The 19,726-nt window shown below is 44.8% G+C and overlaps 1 non-coding gene across 1 annotated transcript; it reads left to right on the plus strand.

Moving 5' to 3' along the window:
- Window positions 1-5,834: 5,834 nt before the first annotated feature.
- On the plus strand, window positions 5,835-5,918 carry trnas-uga (transfer RNA serine (anticodon UGA)). The gene has a single exon. It is a non-coding gene; the product is annotated as a tRNA-Ser (tRNA).
- Window positions 5,919-19,726: the final 13,808 nt, after the last annotated feature.

Below are 19,726 nucleotides of genomic sequence, written 5' to 3' on the forward strand. Positions count from 1 at the left end.
GCCTTGACAGGGTAGATGCAGGAAGGATGTTCCCGATGGAGGGGGAGTCCAGAACCAGTGGTCATAGTCTAAGGATACGGGGTAAACCATTGCTCAGTGACACTCAGTTTGGGTTCCGCCAGGGCCACTCAGCTCCTGGCCTCATTATAGCCTTGGTTCAAACATGGACAAAAGAGCTGAACTCAAGGGGTGAGGTGAGAGTGACTGCCCTTGACATCAAGGCAGCCTTTGACTGAGTATGGCATCAAGGAGCCCTGGCAAAACTGAGGTCAAGGGAAATCAGGGGGAAAGCCCTTCGCTGTCTGGAGTCATACCTGGTGCAAAGGAAGATGGTTGTGGTTGTTGGAGGTCAATCATCTGAGCTCCAGGATATTACTGCAGGAGTTCCTCAGGGTAGTGTCCTAGGCCCAACCATCTTCAACTGCTTTATCAATGGCTTTCCTTCAATCATAAGGTCAGAAGTGGGGATGTTCGCTGATGATTGCGCAATGTTCAGCACCATTCGTGACTCCTCAGATACTGAAGCAGTCCGTGTAGAAATGCAGCAAGACCTGGACAATATCCAGGCTTGGGCTGATAAGTGGCAAGTAACATTCGCGCCACACAAGTGCCAGACAATGTCCATCTCCAACAAGAGAGAATCTAACCATCTCCCCTTGACATTCAACAGCATTACCATCGCTGACTCCCCCACTATCAACATCCTAGGGGTTACCATTGACCAGAAACTGAACTGGAGTAGCCATATAAATACCATGGCTACAAGAGCAGCTCAGAGGCTAGGAATCCTGAGGCGAGTAACTCAGTTTCTGACTCCCCAAAGCCTGCCCACCATCTACAAGGCATAAGTCAGGAGTGTGATGGAATACTCCCCACTTGCCTGGATGGGTGCAGCTCCAACAACACTCAAGAAGCTCAACACCATCCAGGACAAAGCAGCCCGCTTGATTGTCACCCCATCTACAAACATTCACTCCCTCCACCACCGACGCACAGTGGCAGCAGTATGTACCACCTACAAGATGCACTGCAGCAATGCACCAAGGCTCCTTAGACAGCACCTTCCAAACCCGCGACATCTACCAACTAGAAGGACAAGGGCAGCAAATACATGGGAACACCACCACCTGCAAGTTCCCCTCCAAGTCACACACCATCCTGACTTGGAACTATATCGCCGCTCCTTCACTGTCGCTTGGTCAAAATCCTGGAACTCCCTTCCGAACAGCACTGTGGGTATACCTGCACCAAATGGACTGCAGCGGTTCAGGAAGGGAGCTCACCATCACCTTCTCAAGGGCAATTAGGGATGGGCAATAAATGCTGGCCTGGCCAGCGTCGCCCACATCCCATGAATGAATTTAAAAAAATTCAGGACTGAGATGAGTAGACGTTTCTTCACCCAGAAAGTGGTGAACCTGTGGAATTCGCTCCCCCAGAAAGCAGTTGAGGTCAAAACATTGTATGTTTTCAAGCTCTTGGGCTCAAAGGGATCGATGGATGTGGGGGAAAAGCAGAAACAGATTAGTGAGTTGTATGATCAGCCATGATCAGAATGAATGGCGGACCAGGCTCGAAGGGCCGAATGGCCTACTCCTGCTCCTATCTTCTATTCTTCCATTTTAAAAGGCAGATGGTTGTGTTGTTGGGCGTCAATCATCTCAGCTCCTGGACATAATTGCAGGAGTTCCTCAGAGTCTTGTCCTGGACCCAATCAACTTCAGATTCTTCATCAATGACCGTCCCTCCATCACGAGGTCAGACGTGGGGATGCTCGCTGATGATTGCACTATGGTTGGTACCATTCTCGACTCCTCAGACACTGAAGCAGTCCATATGCATATGCAGCAAGGCCTGGACTACAGTCAAGCTTGGACTGATAAACGGCAAGTTACAGTCACACCTCACAATTGCTGGACAATTTTCATCCCCAACAAGAGAAATTCTAAACATCTCCCCTTGAAGTTCAACGGCATTATCATCGCTGAATCCTCCACCATCAACATCCTGGGGATTAGCCTTGCCCAGAAACCAGGAACAGCGATAAACATACTGTGGCTGCAAGAGTGGGTCCGGGGCTGGAAATTCTGCAACTCATCTTCTAACTCCCCAAAACCTGTCCACCATCTAGAAGGCAGAAGTCAGGGTGTGATGGAATGCTCTCCACTTGCCTGCATGATTTCAGCCCCAAACACACTCTGAAGGTTCAACAGCATCTAAGACGAACCAACCTGCTTCATCATCACCCTATCCACCACATTAAACATTCACTTGCTCCACTATGGTGCACAGTGGCAGCAGTTTGTACCATATACATGATGTACCGCAGCAACTCACCAATGCTCCTTTCACAACTGCTTGCAAACCTGCAACCAGTATCACTTCGAAGGACAAGAGCAGCAGATGCATGGGAACACCGCCACCTGCATGCCTCCCTCCAAGTCACACAGCATCCTGACCTAGAACTATATTGCTGGGTCAAAATGCCGGAATTCCCTCCCTAACATCACTGTCTGAGTGCCTCCCCATATAGACTTCAGCGGTTCAAGAAGGCAGCTCACCATCACCTTCCCAAGCACAATTACTGATGGGCAGTAAATGCTGGCATTGCCAGGGACTCTCATATCCCAATAAGGAATAAGAAAAATAATGGGTAATTATCTGAAGAGATACATTTGCAGAGCTATGTTGAAAATGCAGATGTGTTGGACCAGCTGAGTTGCTCTTGCAGAGAGCCAGGATGCACAAGAAAGGCCATAGGATCTCCTTCTGTACTGTAACAATTTTGTTATTCTATTCTATTCTGTTGTAAAAAGAGAAATTTGGCTTCAACTGCACAATATGCTGGTTAGACCATACCTGGAATACTGTGTATAGTTTTGGTCGCAGCACATTATAAAGGATACACATTGGCCTTGGAAACAGGGCAGTGAAATTTCACCAGAATGCAGCCAAGGCTCTAATGGTTAAATTATGAGATGTGATTAATTAAAATAGGCTTGCATTCCATAGACTTTGGGAGGTTAATGGGTGATTTGATTGAGTATTTTAGGATCAGGAAATGAATGAGGAGGGTAAATAGAGAGAAACGTCTTTTTCACTTGATCATTGTGGACAGGAAGCTAACTAGAAAAATTGTACTCAATTTTAAATGGTGAGGGAGCATTCCTTTTCTCCCAGTGTGCACATTCTGTCATCATGCCCAGGGATGAGGAAATTCAGTTATGTGGAGATTCTGGGCACGTGGCGGCCAAATACAAAGCAGCTGCAAGCAGGAAGGCCACCAGACAAAGGACTGGAAGGAGAGTAAGTGCTGCAACATCTGTGATGAGGACACCTGGACAGGACCTACCCAAAACGCAGCCTCAGTTACACACAGGCAGAAATAATCTAGGAGGAACAGGAGGAAGGAACAGCAAACATGTCTGCTGCAAAGTTCCAAAATGTGAACCACATTGACTCACACAGAGTGAACAGTCATAAACACCAAGAGTGACGAAAGCCGAAAGAGAGACAGCCAGGACAAAACAGTGCCACTAATTTGGCTGAGTTCTGTTTCATTTCTGACTTCTTAAAATTTATTTCATGGGATATGGGCATCGCTGGCAAGACTAGCATTTATTGCCCATCCCTAATTTCCCTTGAGAAAGTGGTGGTGAGCTGCCTTCTTGAACCACTGCAGTCCATGTGGTGTCGGTGCACGGACAGTGCTGTTAGGGAGGGAGTTCCAGGATTTTGATCCAATATCAGTAAAGGAACGGTGATATATTTCCAAGTCAGGTTGGTGTGTGGCCTGGAGTGGAACTTGCAGATAGTGATGTTCCCACTCATCTGCTGTCCTTGCCCTTCCAGGTGGCAGAGGTCACGCGTTCGCAAAGTGCTGTCGAATTGCAAAGTGTTGTTAAAGGAGTTGTGGTGAGTTGCTGCAGTGTATCTTGTAGATGATACACACTGCTGCCACTGTGCTTTGGTGGCAAAGGGAGTGAATGTTTGTGGTGGTGGATGGGCTGCCAATCAAGTGGGCTGATATGTCCCGGATGATGTTGAGCTTCCTGAGTGCATCTCCAATATCATTCAAGTAAGTGGAGAGTATTCCATCGCACTCCTGACTTGTGTCTTGTAGATGGCGGACAGGCTTTGGGGTGTCAGGTGTTGGGTTAATCACTGCAGAATTCCCAGCCTCGGACCCGCTGTTGTAGACATAGTATGTATGTGGCTAATTCAGTTCTGTTTCTGGTCAATGGCATCCCCCAAAATTGTTGATAGTCGGGGTTTCAGTGATCATAATTCCATTGAATTGGGGTTCCATTCCCAATGCGGTCATAATTTGTGTTCTGTCGGTGACCAATGGTGCACCACAGGGATCGGTGCTGGGACCCTTGCTGTTTCTTATATCAGCAGAAAAGCTGCTCAGGTGGAAAGTCCAAAATAAAAGCATCACATGTTAGAAATATTCAGCAGATCAGGCAGCTTATGTCGAGAAATCCTCTTCACTGAATAAGATCTTTCTCAAACAATTGTGTTAGACTATCACAGCTGCTTCAGTGGGACTGTGAATGTATAATGGTGAATACTCTGTGTTGTGGTCACAGCAACTCCAAATCCAGACAGAGCTTGCTTTATGTCTTAAACCGGCTGCTGCACCAACTAATGGAATGCAACAAGTAACCAATCCTTACTTCTTGAAAATGAATTTCTTCTTGATGGAGAAAAAAAACTACTGTCTCCTTTTACAGTATTTCACTTACACATGCCTGTGCTTCACGTTCCAACATTCAAACCCGCCCCTTCTCTCAGATTATTCCTTCCACTATTAACACTGACTTGCTTCCATTTCATTTCACTGCGGCTTAGCTGACTGTAACACTCACTTTCACGGTCTTAAAGCGGTTAACATCGCTCGGTTACCACCGCTGTTTCGAGGCTGCACACGTTCCATTCACACCAATGTTCATTTGGACCTTGAACTGAGTCTATACACTTAGGTCCGACCGCTCGGCAGACACATGCTACAAAAGCAGGGCTGGCCTTTGGAAGGCCAGCGGTGGGTTGTTGACAATATTTCTTTGAGGAATCTTCTTTGCCAAGGGATGTGAATTGATGAACTGGGTTTTGTTTTCATGGCAGATGATGTTTTTCTCATGAAATGTGTTCTGTGATGAATTAATGGAGAAAGAAACTGGAACACACTACCTGAAGGGGTGGTAGCGGCAGGAATACTCACAACATTTAATAAGTATTTAGATGAGCACTTGAAACGCCATAGCATACAAGGCTGCGGGCCAAGTGCTCGAAATGGGATTAGAATAGATGGGTGCTTGATAGCTGGCACAGATACGATGGTCCGAAGGGCCTATTCCTGTGTTGCATAGCTGTATCACTCTAAAGTTGATGAGGGTAGTGGTAATGTGATTGATGTTGTGGAGATGGACTTTAAAAAGCATTTGGTGAAATACCACATAATCAACTTGTTAGAAAAATTAAAGTGATGGAATTAAAGGACCAGTGGCAGCGCTGATACATAATTTTCTGAGGTCCATAAAACAGAGAATAGCGAGAAGAGAAGAGGACTGATTTCCAGGGTGATGGGGAAAAGCTGGATTGTGGGATTAAACTGACTGATTTTTCAAAGAGCCGGTGCAGGCTCAGCGGGTCGAGAGGATTCCTTCTGTGTTGTAAACTACACTGATTCCATCATGGGAATTTTAACATACACTGGGAGATGCAACTCAACTCAAGGCTCAAAGACAATGATTCCCCAGAATATGTCTAATTTCAGCAATTGTCTAATGCATTGTACCAATGATTTAATTAGAAGAGCGAATAGCATCTGAGCTGTGATGGCCGAGTGGTTAAGGCGTTGTTCTTGAAATCCAATGGGGAATTTCCCTGCGCAGGTTCAAACCCTGCTCGCAGCGGCTTTGTGTCGTTTTTCTTGAGTTGACTGCTCACTTTGCTGGTTGGAAATGTTCAAATGTCTCAGTATCGATCAGAGATCGTGGATTTGTCATAAACTGAACAAAAGGCAAAAAATGTGTGAGAAATAAACAAACAAATCAGCCTGTTGAAGGTGTAGAAATGGGAAAAGCAGCTAATATTGAAAGGCGTGGGTGAGCTTCACTGGTGTTCGAGTGGTGTGGGCTCAATGCATTCACTCTCGCATTCTGGGTTCGATTCCTGGTCAGAAAGTAATCAGTTTTTTTACTGTGATGACAACTCTCACAAACGTGACTGACATTAAAAAGAAACAGCAAATGGTTCGCAACTCTGCCGGTCATAGAGTTATACAGCAGAAAAACAGGCCCTTCGGCCAATCGTGTCTGTGCCGGTCATGAAGAAACTAACTATTCTAATCCCATTTTTCAGCACTTGGTTTTTTTTTTATTTCCAAAATATACTTTATTCATAAAAATCTGTGAAAATTACATTGCCAAACAGTTTCCAAACAGCACCAAAAAATACAAACATTGCAAGGGAGATCAGTTTCCTTCAATACTGTCATGAGTTTCTTCCCAACCCTTCTGTTTCACAATTGTCATGTCAATTACAGTTTTACATTTACAGCAATTGAGAATATTAACGATACAGTTCGAGGGGTTTCTCATTGATCCAGCCCCTCAGTCCAGCTTGGTGGGGGAACCTGACACTGTGGTCTTTCCCCATTGAGCCTTTGCTGCGGCTGCCCCAAGCTTTTGTGCGTCCCTCAGCACGTAGCCCTGGACCTTGGAATGTGCCAGTCTGCAACATTCGGTGGTGGACAACTCTTTGCGCTGGAAGACCAGCAAGTTTCGGGCAGACCAAAGGGTGTCTTTCACCGAATTGATAGTCCTCCAGCAGCAGTTGATGTTTGTCTCGGTGTGCGTCCCTGGGAACAGCCCGTAGAGCACAGACTCCTGTGTGACAGAGCTGCTTGGGATGAACCTTGACAAAAACCACTGCATTTCTTTCCACACCTGCTTTGCAAAGGCACATTCCAGGAGGAGGTGGGCGACCATCTCTTCCCCACCACAGCCAACGTGGGGGCACTGTGCGGAGGGGGCGAGACTTCGGGTGTGCATGAAGGATCTGACGGGGAGGGCCCTTCTCACCACCAGCCAAGCTACGTCTTGGTGCTTGTTTGAAAGTTCTGGTGATGAGGCATTCCGCCAAATGACTTTGACGGTCTGCTCGGGGAACCATCCGACAGGATCCACCGTTTCCTTTTCCCGTCGGGCCTTGAGGACATTCCGTGCAGACCACTGCCTGATGGACCGGTGGTCAAAGGTGTTTTCCCGCAGAAACTGCTCCACGAAGGATAGGTGGTACGGCACCGCCCAACTGCACGGAGCGTTCCGCGGCAATGTGACCAGGCCCATCCTTCGCAACACCGGGGACAGATAGAACCTCAGCACGTAGTGACACTTGGAGTTTGCGTACTGGGGATCTACACACAGCTTGATGCAGCCGCACACGAAGGTGGTCATCAGGATGAGGGCCACGTTGGGTACATTTTTCCCGCCCTTGTCCAGAGATTTGAACATCGTGTCCCTCCGGACCCGGTCCATTTTAGATCCCCAGATGAAGCGGAAAATGGCTCGGGTGACAGCCACGGCGCAGGAGTGGGGTATGGGCCAGACCTGCGCCACGTAGAGCAACAACGTGAGCGCCTCGCACCTGATGACCAGGTTCTTACCCACAATGGAGAGAGATTGCTGCCCCCACATGCCCAACTTTTGTCGTACCTTGGCTACTCGCTCCTCCCATATTTTGGTGCACGCCCCGGCCCTTCCGAACCATATCCCCAGCACCTTCAGGTAATCTGACCTGATGGTGAAGGGGACAAAGGATCGGTCAGCCCAGTTGCCAAAGAACATGGCCTCGCTCTTGCCGTGGTTAACTTTGGCTCCCGAGGCCAGTTCGAACTGGTCGCAGATGCTCATCAGTCTGCACACGGACAGCGGATCCGAGCAGAAAACGGCGACGTCATCCATGTACAGGGAGGTTTTGACCTGAGTGCCTCCGCTGCCTGGGATTGTCACCCCTCTTATGCTCGCATCCTTCCTAATAGACTCAGCAAAGGGTTCAATACAGCAAACAAACAAGACCGGGGACAGAGGACAGCCCTGTCTGACTCCAGATTTGATCGGGAAACTTTCAGATTCCCACCCGTTGATTCAGCACTTGGTCCGTAGCCTTGTATTCTTGCCGTTTCAAGTGCTCATCGAAATACTTGGTAAATGTTGTGAGGGTTCCTGCCTCTCCCAACCCTTTTCAGCCAGTGTGGTCCAAATTCCAAACACCCTCTGAGTGAACTTTTTCCCTCAAATCCACTCTAAACCTCCTGCCCCCTACCTTAAATCTATGCCCCCTGGTTATTGACACGTCCGCTAAGGAAAAAGTTTCTTCCTGTCGAACCTATCAATGCCCCTCATAATTTTGTAAACCTCAATCGTGTCCCCCCTCAGCCTTCTCTACTCTAAGGAAAATAACTCGGAGCCATTTCAGTCTCTCTTCATAACTGAAATGCTCCAGGTCAGAAAACATCATCGTGAATCTCCTCTGCACCCTCTCCAGGGCAATCACATCCTTCCTATAGTGTGCTGCCCAGAGTACTGTGCACAGTACACCAGCTGTGGCCTAACTAGCATTTTGTACAGTTCCATCATAACCTCCCTGCTCTTATATTCTGTGCCTCGGCTAATAAAGGCAATTATCCCATATGCCTGCCTAACCACCTCATCTGCCAGTGCTGCTGCTTTCAGTGGTCTATAGACAAGTACACCAAGGTCCCCCAGACATTCTGTACTTCCTAGGGTCCTACCATCCATTGCATATTCCCTTGCCTTGTTAGGCCTCCAAAATGCATCACCTCACACTTATCAGGATTAAATTCCATTTGCCACTGCTCCACCCATCTTACCAGCCCCTCTATATCGTACTGTAATCTAAGGCTTTCCTCCTCACTATTTACGACACCACCAATTTTCGTGTCATCTGCGAATTTACTGATCATACCTCCTATATTCACGTGTAAATCATTCATGTACACTACAAACAGCAAGGGTCCCAGCAGTGATCCCTGCGCTACACCACTTGTCACAGGCTTCCACTCACAAAAACAACCCACGACGACCACCCTCTGCCTCCTGCCATTAAGCCAATTTTTGATCCACTTTGCCAAAGTTCCCTGGATCCCATGGGCCCTTATCTTCATAACCAATCTCCCATGCGGGACTTTATCAAAAGACTTACTAAAGTCCATTTGACTACATAAACTGGTTTACCCTCATCTACACATCTAGTCACCACCTCAAAGAATTCAATCAAGTTAGTTAGACACGATCCCTCCCTGACAAAGACATGTTAACTATCCCTAATTAATCCCTGCCTCTCCAAGTGGAGATTAATCCTGTCCCTCAGAATTTCTTCCAATAGTTGCCCAACCACTGATGTTAGACTCACCGGTCTGTCATTACCTGGTTTATTCCTTGAACCCGTCTTGAAGAAAGGTACCATATTCGCTGTCCTCCAATCCTCTGGTATGTCTCCTGTGGCCAGATAGGATCTGAGAATTTGTGTCAAAGCCCCTGTGATCACCTCCCTTGCCTCACATCTTAGCCTGGGATACATCGCACCTGGGCCTGGGGATTTATCAAATTTTAAGCCCGCTAAAACAGCTAATGATTCCTCCCTTTCAATGTTAATGTGTTCAAGTATATCACAATCACCCTCCCTGATGTCTACACCCACATCGTCCTTCTCCATAGTGAACACAGATGAAAAGTAATTTTTAAAACCTCACCTATAACCTCCGGCTCCACACACAGATTGCCACTTTGGCCCCTAATGGACCCCTGTTTTGCCTGTAGATTCTATACCCTGGAATATTAAGCTGCCAGTCCTGCCCCTCCATCAATCATGTCTCTGTGATATCAATAATATCTTAATCCAATGTAATAATCTTCGCCCTCAATTCATCTGCCTTACTGGTAAGATTCCTTTCATTAAAATAGATGCAATCCAGCCTTGCATTTTTCACTTGTGCCTTAACAATATTTGCTCTGCCTTCCACACTGACTCAGTTTCTCTTTTATATTTGGCAGTGCATCACCCCCTACTGTACCTCCACTTTGTATCCCATCCCCCTGCCAAATTATGTTAGCACCCAGCAACCCCACCCACCCCGCCCCCGCACCCCCCGCCCCCCACCCCAGCCTCGGACCCCCAACAGCACTAGCAAACCTCTCAGCAAGATTTTGGTCCCGTTCCAGTTCAGGTGCAACCCACGCAACTTGCACGCCAGAAATATACCCAGTGATCCCTCCTGCACCATCTCCTCAGCCACGCATTCATCTGCTCTATCCTCCTATTCCTATACTCACTCACACGTGGCACCAGGAGTAATCCGGAGAATACACCGTTTGAGATCCTGTTTTTCAATCTTCTACCTAGCTCCCTAAATTCTTGTTGCAGTGCCTCATCCCTCTTTCTGTCAATGTCGGTGTGTACCACGACCTCTGAATGTTCACCCTCCCCCTTCAGAATGTCCTGCAGCTGCTCCATGACATACTTGACCAGAGCACCAGGGAGGCAACATACCATCCTGGAGACCGTTTCCCACCACAGAAACGCCTATCTGTACACGTCACGATAGAATCCCCTATCACTATAGCTCTTCCACACTTTTTCCTGCCCTGCTGTGCAGCTGAGCCACCTGCGGTATCTGTGGAGAGAGCGAAACACAATTAAAGGTCCAGGTTGGTGACTGTGCAGCAGAGCTGAAGAAGTCAGAGACGAAACTGGTCGCTAACAGTTATAGAGACAGAGCTTGGGATGGAAAGGGGAACATGTAAGAACACAGAGTGATGAACTGATGAAAGTGAGGAAAAGGCCAGGAAAATATGGGTGGCAGGCAATGGGGCAGATATTTCTGCCTGCTGCTCAACCTGCACAAATATCATTCCTGATCAACAAATCACAACTGCTCTGTCAACGAATCATGCTGGACCGAATGGCCTCCTTCTGTGCTGTACCGGTCTGCAATTGAATGTTCCTTAACAGCACTGCTGCTGCCTTCACAGTCATTCTACCATCTTACAACCCATTCGAGCCAAATACACATTGAAAACCAGTGAGAAATTATGCAGTGTTTGAAATATAAGCAAGTGGTAAAAGATTGGAAGGAGAGTGTGACTGGGGATAATTGCTAATGGGAACAACTCTTACACATTCCAGTATTCAGTATCTGGAAGAAGCAGGAAGATGAGATCACAGTGCTTATTTATCCCATTATCTGCAACACCCATTGTTTCCCAATGTCCTCCATCTTTCATTCCCATTCCTGGCTTTCCAGGGAAATCTGGGTTTCATGAATTCGATGTGTTCACATCAGGCATCTAACTCACCTGGGAGCTGGGGGAACAGAGAGAGCTGGAGAAAAAGCAATGATAGAAGCTGAAGGAGATCTAACATGAAACTGGCAGAATTTGATGTGTGTCAGTTGTTTCTATTGATGTTTGATGGCAGTGTGCTGCTTTCTACATTGATGAGGTTGGTTCATCTTGGAAATTGAAAATTGTACATCTGCAGCTTTGTGCTCATGTCAACACATTCGGTGCTGTCATTGCCTGAACAAGGCTTTTGTGTTTCAGGTAAATATTTGATTGTTTTAATGAGAAACTAATCTGTGGTGAAAATGGCCTGAAGTGAATAAATAGCAAATGTAGCGTGGAGCAGCTCACTTGTAGTGAATTCTGGTAGATTTCCTGGTGGTCTTGTGGAATTCAATGCTTTCTACATCGCAGACATGGTTATATTGCTGGTCAAGGAATGAAACACGGTCAGGGAATGAAATTTTCTTGCTGCTGTATGAAATGACACAAAAATACATTCCTTGCTGAATAAAAACGTCATAAAGCTCATTAGGAATAATATTTGTTCTTCTGTTTTCTTTGTTCTTTTGTTCTCTTTTGCACCACCTCACTTTATTTGCTTAAAATCTATTACATTGCTAACCTTTGCCAGTTCGAGTGAAATGTCGCTGACCTTAAACGTTAACTCTGCCGCACTCTCCACAGATGCGGTCAGACTTGCTGAATATTTCCAGCACGTTTTGTTTTTATTTCAGATTTCCAGCATCTGCAATATTTTGCTTTTATATTAGGGTTGTTGCGACAGGCGTACTTCTTTTATTCTTCATCAATTTTAACAAGTTGCAACATGGCAGACTGGCAGATATGAAGCAGTGTCACTGAGCAGCACGAACAGAAATCGGTATTAGACTAAAATCACAATTATCTATCACTGTGTACTGTGAGGGCACTTCATGATGAAACGGTCACTGCTTAAGAAAATTCTTAAAGAGAGCATTTCCTCTTGCATGTTTATCTCTGCTAACATTCGCCATTGTATTTTGAGATGAAGCTGCACCATGAAACATTCCGATGTCTTGAAAATGTGCAACCTCCCCATGTAGAAATTGACTCCACACTCCCCATGTGATAGGTAAGGATACTCACCACTGAACTAAAAAGGAAGGAATACAACTCATAGTTGTGTATCCGCGACAGAACCATCAGTCCAAGAATCGCACTGTTCACAGACCTGGGTTCATCCACCAGCCCCTGAGGGAGGATTTTTATTCCAGACAGACACCGAGGAGAGGGAAACAAAGAGAAAAAGAGAGAAAATGAGAAAGGGAATGGCAGAGTGTGGAGTAGATGCTGAAAGGAACAGATTCACTCCACAATTCCATATTTTACTTCACTGAGACTGACAGACAGAAAGTAAGAAAATAAAAGAAAACAGCACCTTTCACGTCCCCAGGATCTCACAAAGCGCTTTACAGTCAAGGAAGCACTTTTAAAGTGTGGTCACTGCAGTCATTTAATGGCAGAGAGAGAGAGAGAGAGTTGGACAAAAATGCTGATCCATCAGATGTCAAAATATGATCTTAAGAATTGCATCTCAATATAGAATCTTTCTTTCCATGTCTATAAAAATCTTGCTGTTTGTTTGATTCCGGATCAGCAAATGTGAACCTGAAGCTGAGTGACTAAATTTCGCCTCTAATACCTGATGAAACAGGGACAAAGCATCGCAAATTCTATCAGGTCACCTTCCAGCCTTCTCTATTTTCGAGGTTTTCCTGTTGGTTTTCAGCTCTCTGTTCTGGTAAAAGTTGTCAGTGAACGTTTATTTTCCTGTTCCCTGTGAGAGCTGGCAGCGGTGGAAACAATTCCTAATGTCCGAGGGATTTCACTTTGTTTTTTTTAAATTTATTAATTCATTCTCTCGATGTATTCATTACCTAACCACTCGACTATAACTACTCGGTCTATATCTGTTTAAATGTTGCTCAGTTAAAATTTAAATCATCCTCTGCTTTTTAATACACCGGCAGTTAGTCGCTGAACAGTCTCCACTCAGGAAAATGCAGAAAGAGACAATCTCGTCTTTTATTATTTTTACCCTGCTACTTTCCACTGCAACATTTTAAAATGATGCTACACAACTAAAATAAATCAAGTTTGTGAAGGTAAAATTCCAGTCACCTCCTCAGGGAATTGAACCACATTGACACACAGAGAGCAAAACACACAGATATGTACACCAAGAGTGAGGGAGGCCGAAAGAGAGACAGACAGCCGGAAAGAAAGAGTGTCTCCAATTTGGCAGATTTTTGTTCCATTTCTAAAGGTACATTTTGAAATGCAAATGAGAAAATCCTGGAGGGATTGAAAGGTGCAGGATTGTATTTCGTGTAATTGATGATTGGCTCTGCAGGGACCTGGTTAAACTTTGAAATAATCAGAAAGGTAGGCAGCAGGACACGAGCACTCACACACAATTCACAACAGATTGTTAAGTTTATCATCTTAACAACTCGGCGACAACTGCATGCAATAAAGTATTATACCTGGTAAATGGAGTTCGGTCAGAAAAGCAGCAGCAAAGTTAAAAATAAACTTGCCCAACTTGGGATGAAACTGAGCACAAAAGCAAAAATACAGTTGTTGCTGGAAATCTAAAATAAGAACAGAAACTGCTGGAAATACTAAGCAGGTTCGCCAGCATCTGTGGAGTGAGAAACAGAGTTAATGTTTCAGGTCAGTGATCTTTCAGCAGATCTCGATGTCACCTTTTCTTCTGCCAATCTTCTTCAATCTGTACTCTCTGGTTTTTCAATCCTTCTGCCATTAGAAACAGTTCCTCTTTAATTCTTCCATCTAAACCCTTCAGTTAAACATTTTTATCAATTCTCCTCTCTCCTTCTCTGCTCGAAAATGAACAACCCCAGCTTCTCCAGTCTATCCACGGATCTGGAATCTCACATTCCTGAATTATATTTTCCTGAAGATTGATGACCTCAAAAGCCAAAACATTTGATGTTTTCCACGTGGCTGCTGAAATAGCCTGAATGTCATGAGCTTGGAATCATTTTTAGATCATTTAAAGATGAATTTGAAAAAAATCACCGCGTGCTAATTTAAAATAACAGTTTAACATTCTGGTTATGCTCCCTGTGTTGATTGCAGTGCAGTATTTCTATAACGTTAGAGTTATCATCCGTCTTGTATTTGGGAACAGTCCCCAGTTCAAAACCACATTGAAACCTTATCAAAACACATTCCATGCAATACTAGGAAAAGCTGAGTGATACACATTCGTCAATACATGTGATCAAATTGCATTAAGTCACAGACCTGTTACATTTGCTTTCCCTCTGTACAGTTCTGTACACTCAAGCTGTCCACAGCGTCTTTCACTCACTTTCGTTTCAACCACTGACAGTGCAGAAAGTCATCCTCAAAGTGGAACATTACTGTTGATTTCTGTTCAAATTTGTGGGAGATTATGAAAGGATTACTCCGTGTTGCCTCGGTTAATAACAGCAAGTCTAAGCTGCATGTCACACATGGAAACAAATACATCAATTATTCACTCTTTCCCAGCTCCACAGTGAGTGAGACCGGGACAAGCAGCAATATTCCACCCCAACACTCTCCAATCACCCACTGCCAACACAAAACAACAAATCAATCAGAGGGTTACTGTACATCCGTGGGGCACAGGACACTACAGCCTGGGCCAAACATCCCCATACTCTGAGCACAGACTCAGGAGTGAATGAGTCACAAACAAAAGTAACAACTTTCGAAATCGCTTCCCTGTAAAATGTGTTCATGTTATTTAAAAGCTGACTGTTCTGCATCTGAAAATAAGCACCATGGAATTTGTGCTTTTCGTGTTTGTCTGTTCGGTTTGCAGTTCAATTTCTGGTGGATACTGAAGAGAATCTCATATCAAAATGATGACACAAAGTAGGTAAATAATAAACCCCAAAACAATTCCTCAATAAAATGGATCGCAATCTTTGGAAGGAGGTGCAGCTAAGAAGTGGAAGATGGGAATGATGTTATTGATGATTGAGTGGAATGTGTTGCATCCTTGAGCTTTTATTGATCAATTTCCTTTTACATCTCGGAACACAGAAAAATGACAACGCCACCGTGGGTTGCCTAGTTACCTTAGTCAGTGGAGCATGAGACTCTTAATCTCCTGCTCATGGGTTAGACCCCCGTGTTCAGTGTGATTGTTTTAAACTTTGTTGCTGCTTTCACGAGCAAACCCCAGCTCTCCATTCCTCCACCACTGTCACCCGTGCTCAAACAGTGTCTTTCTGCAGCACGCTGTTGTGAATATCACACTTCCTGGTTTACAAGTGAAAAATGTCCTCTGAATCACTGGTCATGTTCGAGACAAGTTTGTAGATGAAGCCTAATGTACAGTGAATGATAATACTTTAAAAGTGGGAAGTTCCAGTGCAGCCTTTGTACGAAAAGAAACTGTTCAGAGTAACAGAATGAGAATGGTCACTTTCTGGGGGACAAATAACATCGGATCCACGTCGAAAAGGATTCCAATGACAATGATCAGATTCATCAGATTCAGGGAGGAAAACTGGAAAACTCATCCTGAACCTCATTTACATGCAGATCAGCTATGAGGAAAGATGGTATAAGGCTGGATTTGTTTTCCTTGAAACAGAGGAAGCTAAGGGGAGATTTAATGGAGGTGCAGAAAATTATGAGGGACCTGGATAGAGTGGGTAGTGAGGACCTGTTTCCATGATCAGAGAGATCAATAACCAGGGGGCATGGATTTAGAAAGAAATAAAGCCTTGCATTTATATAGAGCCTTTCACGACCACTGGAATCCCAAAGCATTTCTGTCACTGCTTTTTCTCCAGCTCCCTCTGCTCCTCCAGAGAAGAAAGTGGAGCTACCAGAAACTAATGTTGTTCAGCAGATGTAGTGCAAAAATATACCTAACAGGCCGATGACAACAGCAAATCTTTTGATGAGCTGAGCTGCAGTGAAGGGTTGGCACCATTAAAAATGTCATTCAGCAGGTCTGGTTCCAAATCTGCTGATAGAAATGACAAGAAAACTTCTCTCTGAATTTCCTCAGTGTCATAATGTCAGAAGGCAAAGATACAAGATAGGAAAGTGTATTTGGCTGTAATGGTTGCAAGATGGCAGAATGACTGTGAATGGCAGTCGCAGTAGTGTTGAGAAAAATATAATTATAAAAATGTACTGCACAGAAAGAGGCCATTCGGCCCGGCGTGCTTATTTGCCCGAGTAATTCCGATTGGTTGATAAGGAGCAATATTTCTGCAAGTTTGAACAGAAGGCAGAAAAACCTATCCCATTATCACCCACATTTTGCCTTGCACCAGCATCTCTTCAGTCAGTATATCACTCTGTCTTGCAACTTTTCACAGCCCTTTGCTTGTTTTCTATTACTCCCCTAGCTCTGTCGCTGTTCTTTTTCCAGCCTGTTACATCTCTGACATCTCCAGCTCTTATGAATGATCATCAACTTGGAAGATTAACTTGTTTCTTACTCCTTAGATGTAACAAGAGCTGTTGAGTGATTTCTCTGCCCATTACACGAGTCATCTCCCAATCTATATTAGGATACATTAAATCCCCCATTATTGCTATTCTATAATTCTTGCACCTCTCTGTATATTTGTTCCTCAATAGCTTTCCGACTAGCAGGTGGTCTCTGGAATTCACCCAGCAATCAAAATGTGACTCGATTGTTTTTTTTTAGCTCCAACCAAATACATTCTTTCCTTAATATAAAAGCAAAATACTGCAGATGCTGGAAATCTGAAATAAAAACAAGAAATGCTGGAATCACTCAGCAGGTCTGACAGCATCTGTGAATAGAGAAGCAGAGTTAACGTTTCGGGTCAGTGACCCTTCTTCGGAACCCATTCTTTCCTTGTCCCCTCTAGGACATCCTCAGTCTCCAGCACTGTAACGTTCTCCTCAATTAATACTGCTACCCTTCCTCCTTTCTTTCCGTAGCTATCTTTTCTGCACTCCTTGTAGCCAAGTACATTTGGGACCCAGTTCTGTCCATTTTGAGTCAGGTTTCCGTGATCACGACATCATATTTCCACTTGGGCCTCTGAAACTTGGAACTCACCAACCTTATTTACCACACTCCATGCATTTACATGCTGACACAGTAAACCTAATTTAGATCTTATGGCAGTTGGTGCTTTTCTCACGAAGTGTGTTCTTTGTTGAAGTAATGGAGAAAGTTGATGAGGGCAGCGGTAGTCTGGTTGTTATTGTGTATATGGACTTCAAAAAGACACCTGGTGAAATACCACATAATCGACTTCCAGGAAAAACTAACCTGGATGGAATTAAAGGACCAGTGACAGCGTGGATACATAATTTTCTTGCATACACCTATATTTTCCATGTTTGGACCAAGGTGGTTTTGAGGCCTGAAATTGAGTGCCCCTGGTGGAACCCAAACTGAGTATCGGTCAGCAAGTTGTTACTGAGCAAATGCACTTCATAGCACTGTCAACGACACCTTCCATCACTTTGCTGATGATTGAGAGTAGACAATTGGCCGGATTGGATTTCTCACGATTTTTGTGGACAGGGCATACTTGGGCGATTTTCCAAATTTTCTGTATTGGAGCTGCACTGGAACAGCTTGTCTAAGGACATGGCTTGTTACAGAGCACATGTCTTCCGTATGACTGCTGGGATTTTGTCAGGGCCCATAGACGTTTCTGTATCCAGTGCCTTCGCCCATCTCTTGCTATCACGTGGATTTAATTGAATTGTCTAAAGACTGGCATCTATGATGGTGAGGAACAATTCTCTCTTCAACCCATGACCAATTCACAACTCATTGCAAACTCGCAACCAGTATCACCTGGAAGACGAAAGCAGTAGGTGCATGGGAACAGCACCACCTGCATGCCTCCCTCCAAGTCACTCAACATCCTGACTTGGAACTATATTGCTGAGTCTAAATCCTGGAACTCCCTCCCTAACAGCACTTTGCATGTACCTCACCATATGGACTTCAGTGGTTCAAGAAGGCAGCTCACCACCACCTTCCCAAGCGCAATTCGGGATGGGAAGTATATTCCGGCATTGCCAGGAACCTTCATATCTCAAGAACGAATAAGAAAAAAAATGGATAATGATCTGAGGAAAAAATAAATGTGCAGAGCTGTATGCAAAAGGTGGGTGTGTTGAACCAGCTGAGTTGCTCTTGCAGAGAGCCTGCATTAATATAAAGGGCAGAAACACCTCCTTCTGTGCTGTAACAATGTTATGATTAAATTCTATACTGTTATATAAAGGAGACGTTTTGCTCCAACTGCACAATATTTTGGTTAGACCACACCTGGAGTACTGTGCATAGTTTTGGTCTCAGCCCTTTATAAAACATACACATTGGCCTTGGAAACAGGGCAGTGAAAATTCGCCAGAATGCAGCCAAGGCTCTCATGGTTAAATTATGAGGTGTGATTCATTCAAGCAGGCCTGCATTCCTTGGAATATCGGAGTGTAATGGGTGATTTGATTGAGTATTTTAGGATTTGGAAATGAATTAGAATATAGAACATAGAACATAGAACATAGAACAAAGAACAGTACAGCACAGTACAGGCCCTTCGGCCCACGATGTTGTGCCGAACCTTAAACCTACACAAGATCTAATTAACTACCTACCATTTATTCTACTATCATCCATGTACCTATCCAAGAGTCGCTGAAATGCCCCAAATGTATCTGCTTCTGCTACCACCGCTGGCAGCGCATTCCACGCATCCACCACTCTCCGTGTAAAGAACCTTCCTCTGACATCTCTCTGAAACCTTCCTCCAATCACCCTAAAATTATGCCCCCTGGTGATAGCCCTTTCCACCTTGGGAAAAAGTCTCTGACTATCCACTCTATCTATGCCTCTCATCATATTGTACCCCTCTATCAAGTGACATATCATCCTTCTTCGCTCCAATGAGAAAAGCCCTAGCTCCCTCAATCTTTCTTCAAATTAGTCGGGGACATAGAGAGAAACTTCTTTTTTCCCTTGTTGCTTTAAATGTGGTACGTTGTGTTCTCATCTTGAATCGTAGAATAACGGAATTATAGAAAGTTTAAGGTACGGAAAGAAGCCACTTGGCCAATTGCGTCTGTGTGGTCAAAAATTGATCCACCCCTTCTAACCCACCTTCCAGCATTTGGTTAGTAGCCCTGAAGATTATGACACTTGAGATGCATATCAAGACTCCTCTTAAATGAGTCGAGGGTTTCTACCTCAACTACCCTTTCAGACAGTGAGTTCCAAACCCCCACCACCCTCTGGATGAAAAGATTGTTCCTCATCTCCCCTCTAGTTTTCCTACCAA

Source organism: Heterodontus francisci, chromosome 34 (assembly GCF_036365525.1).
Source record: "Heterodontus francisci isolate sHetFra1 chromosome 34, sHetFra1.hap1, whole genome shotgun sequence".
In the NCBI taxonomy this organism is placed as follows: Eukaryota; Metazoa; Chordata; class Chondrichthyes; order Heterodontiformes; family Heterodontidae; genus Heterodontus; species Heterodontus francisci.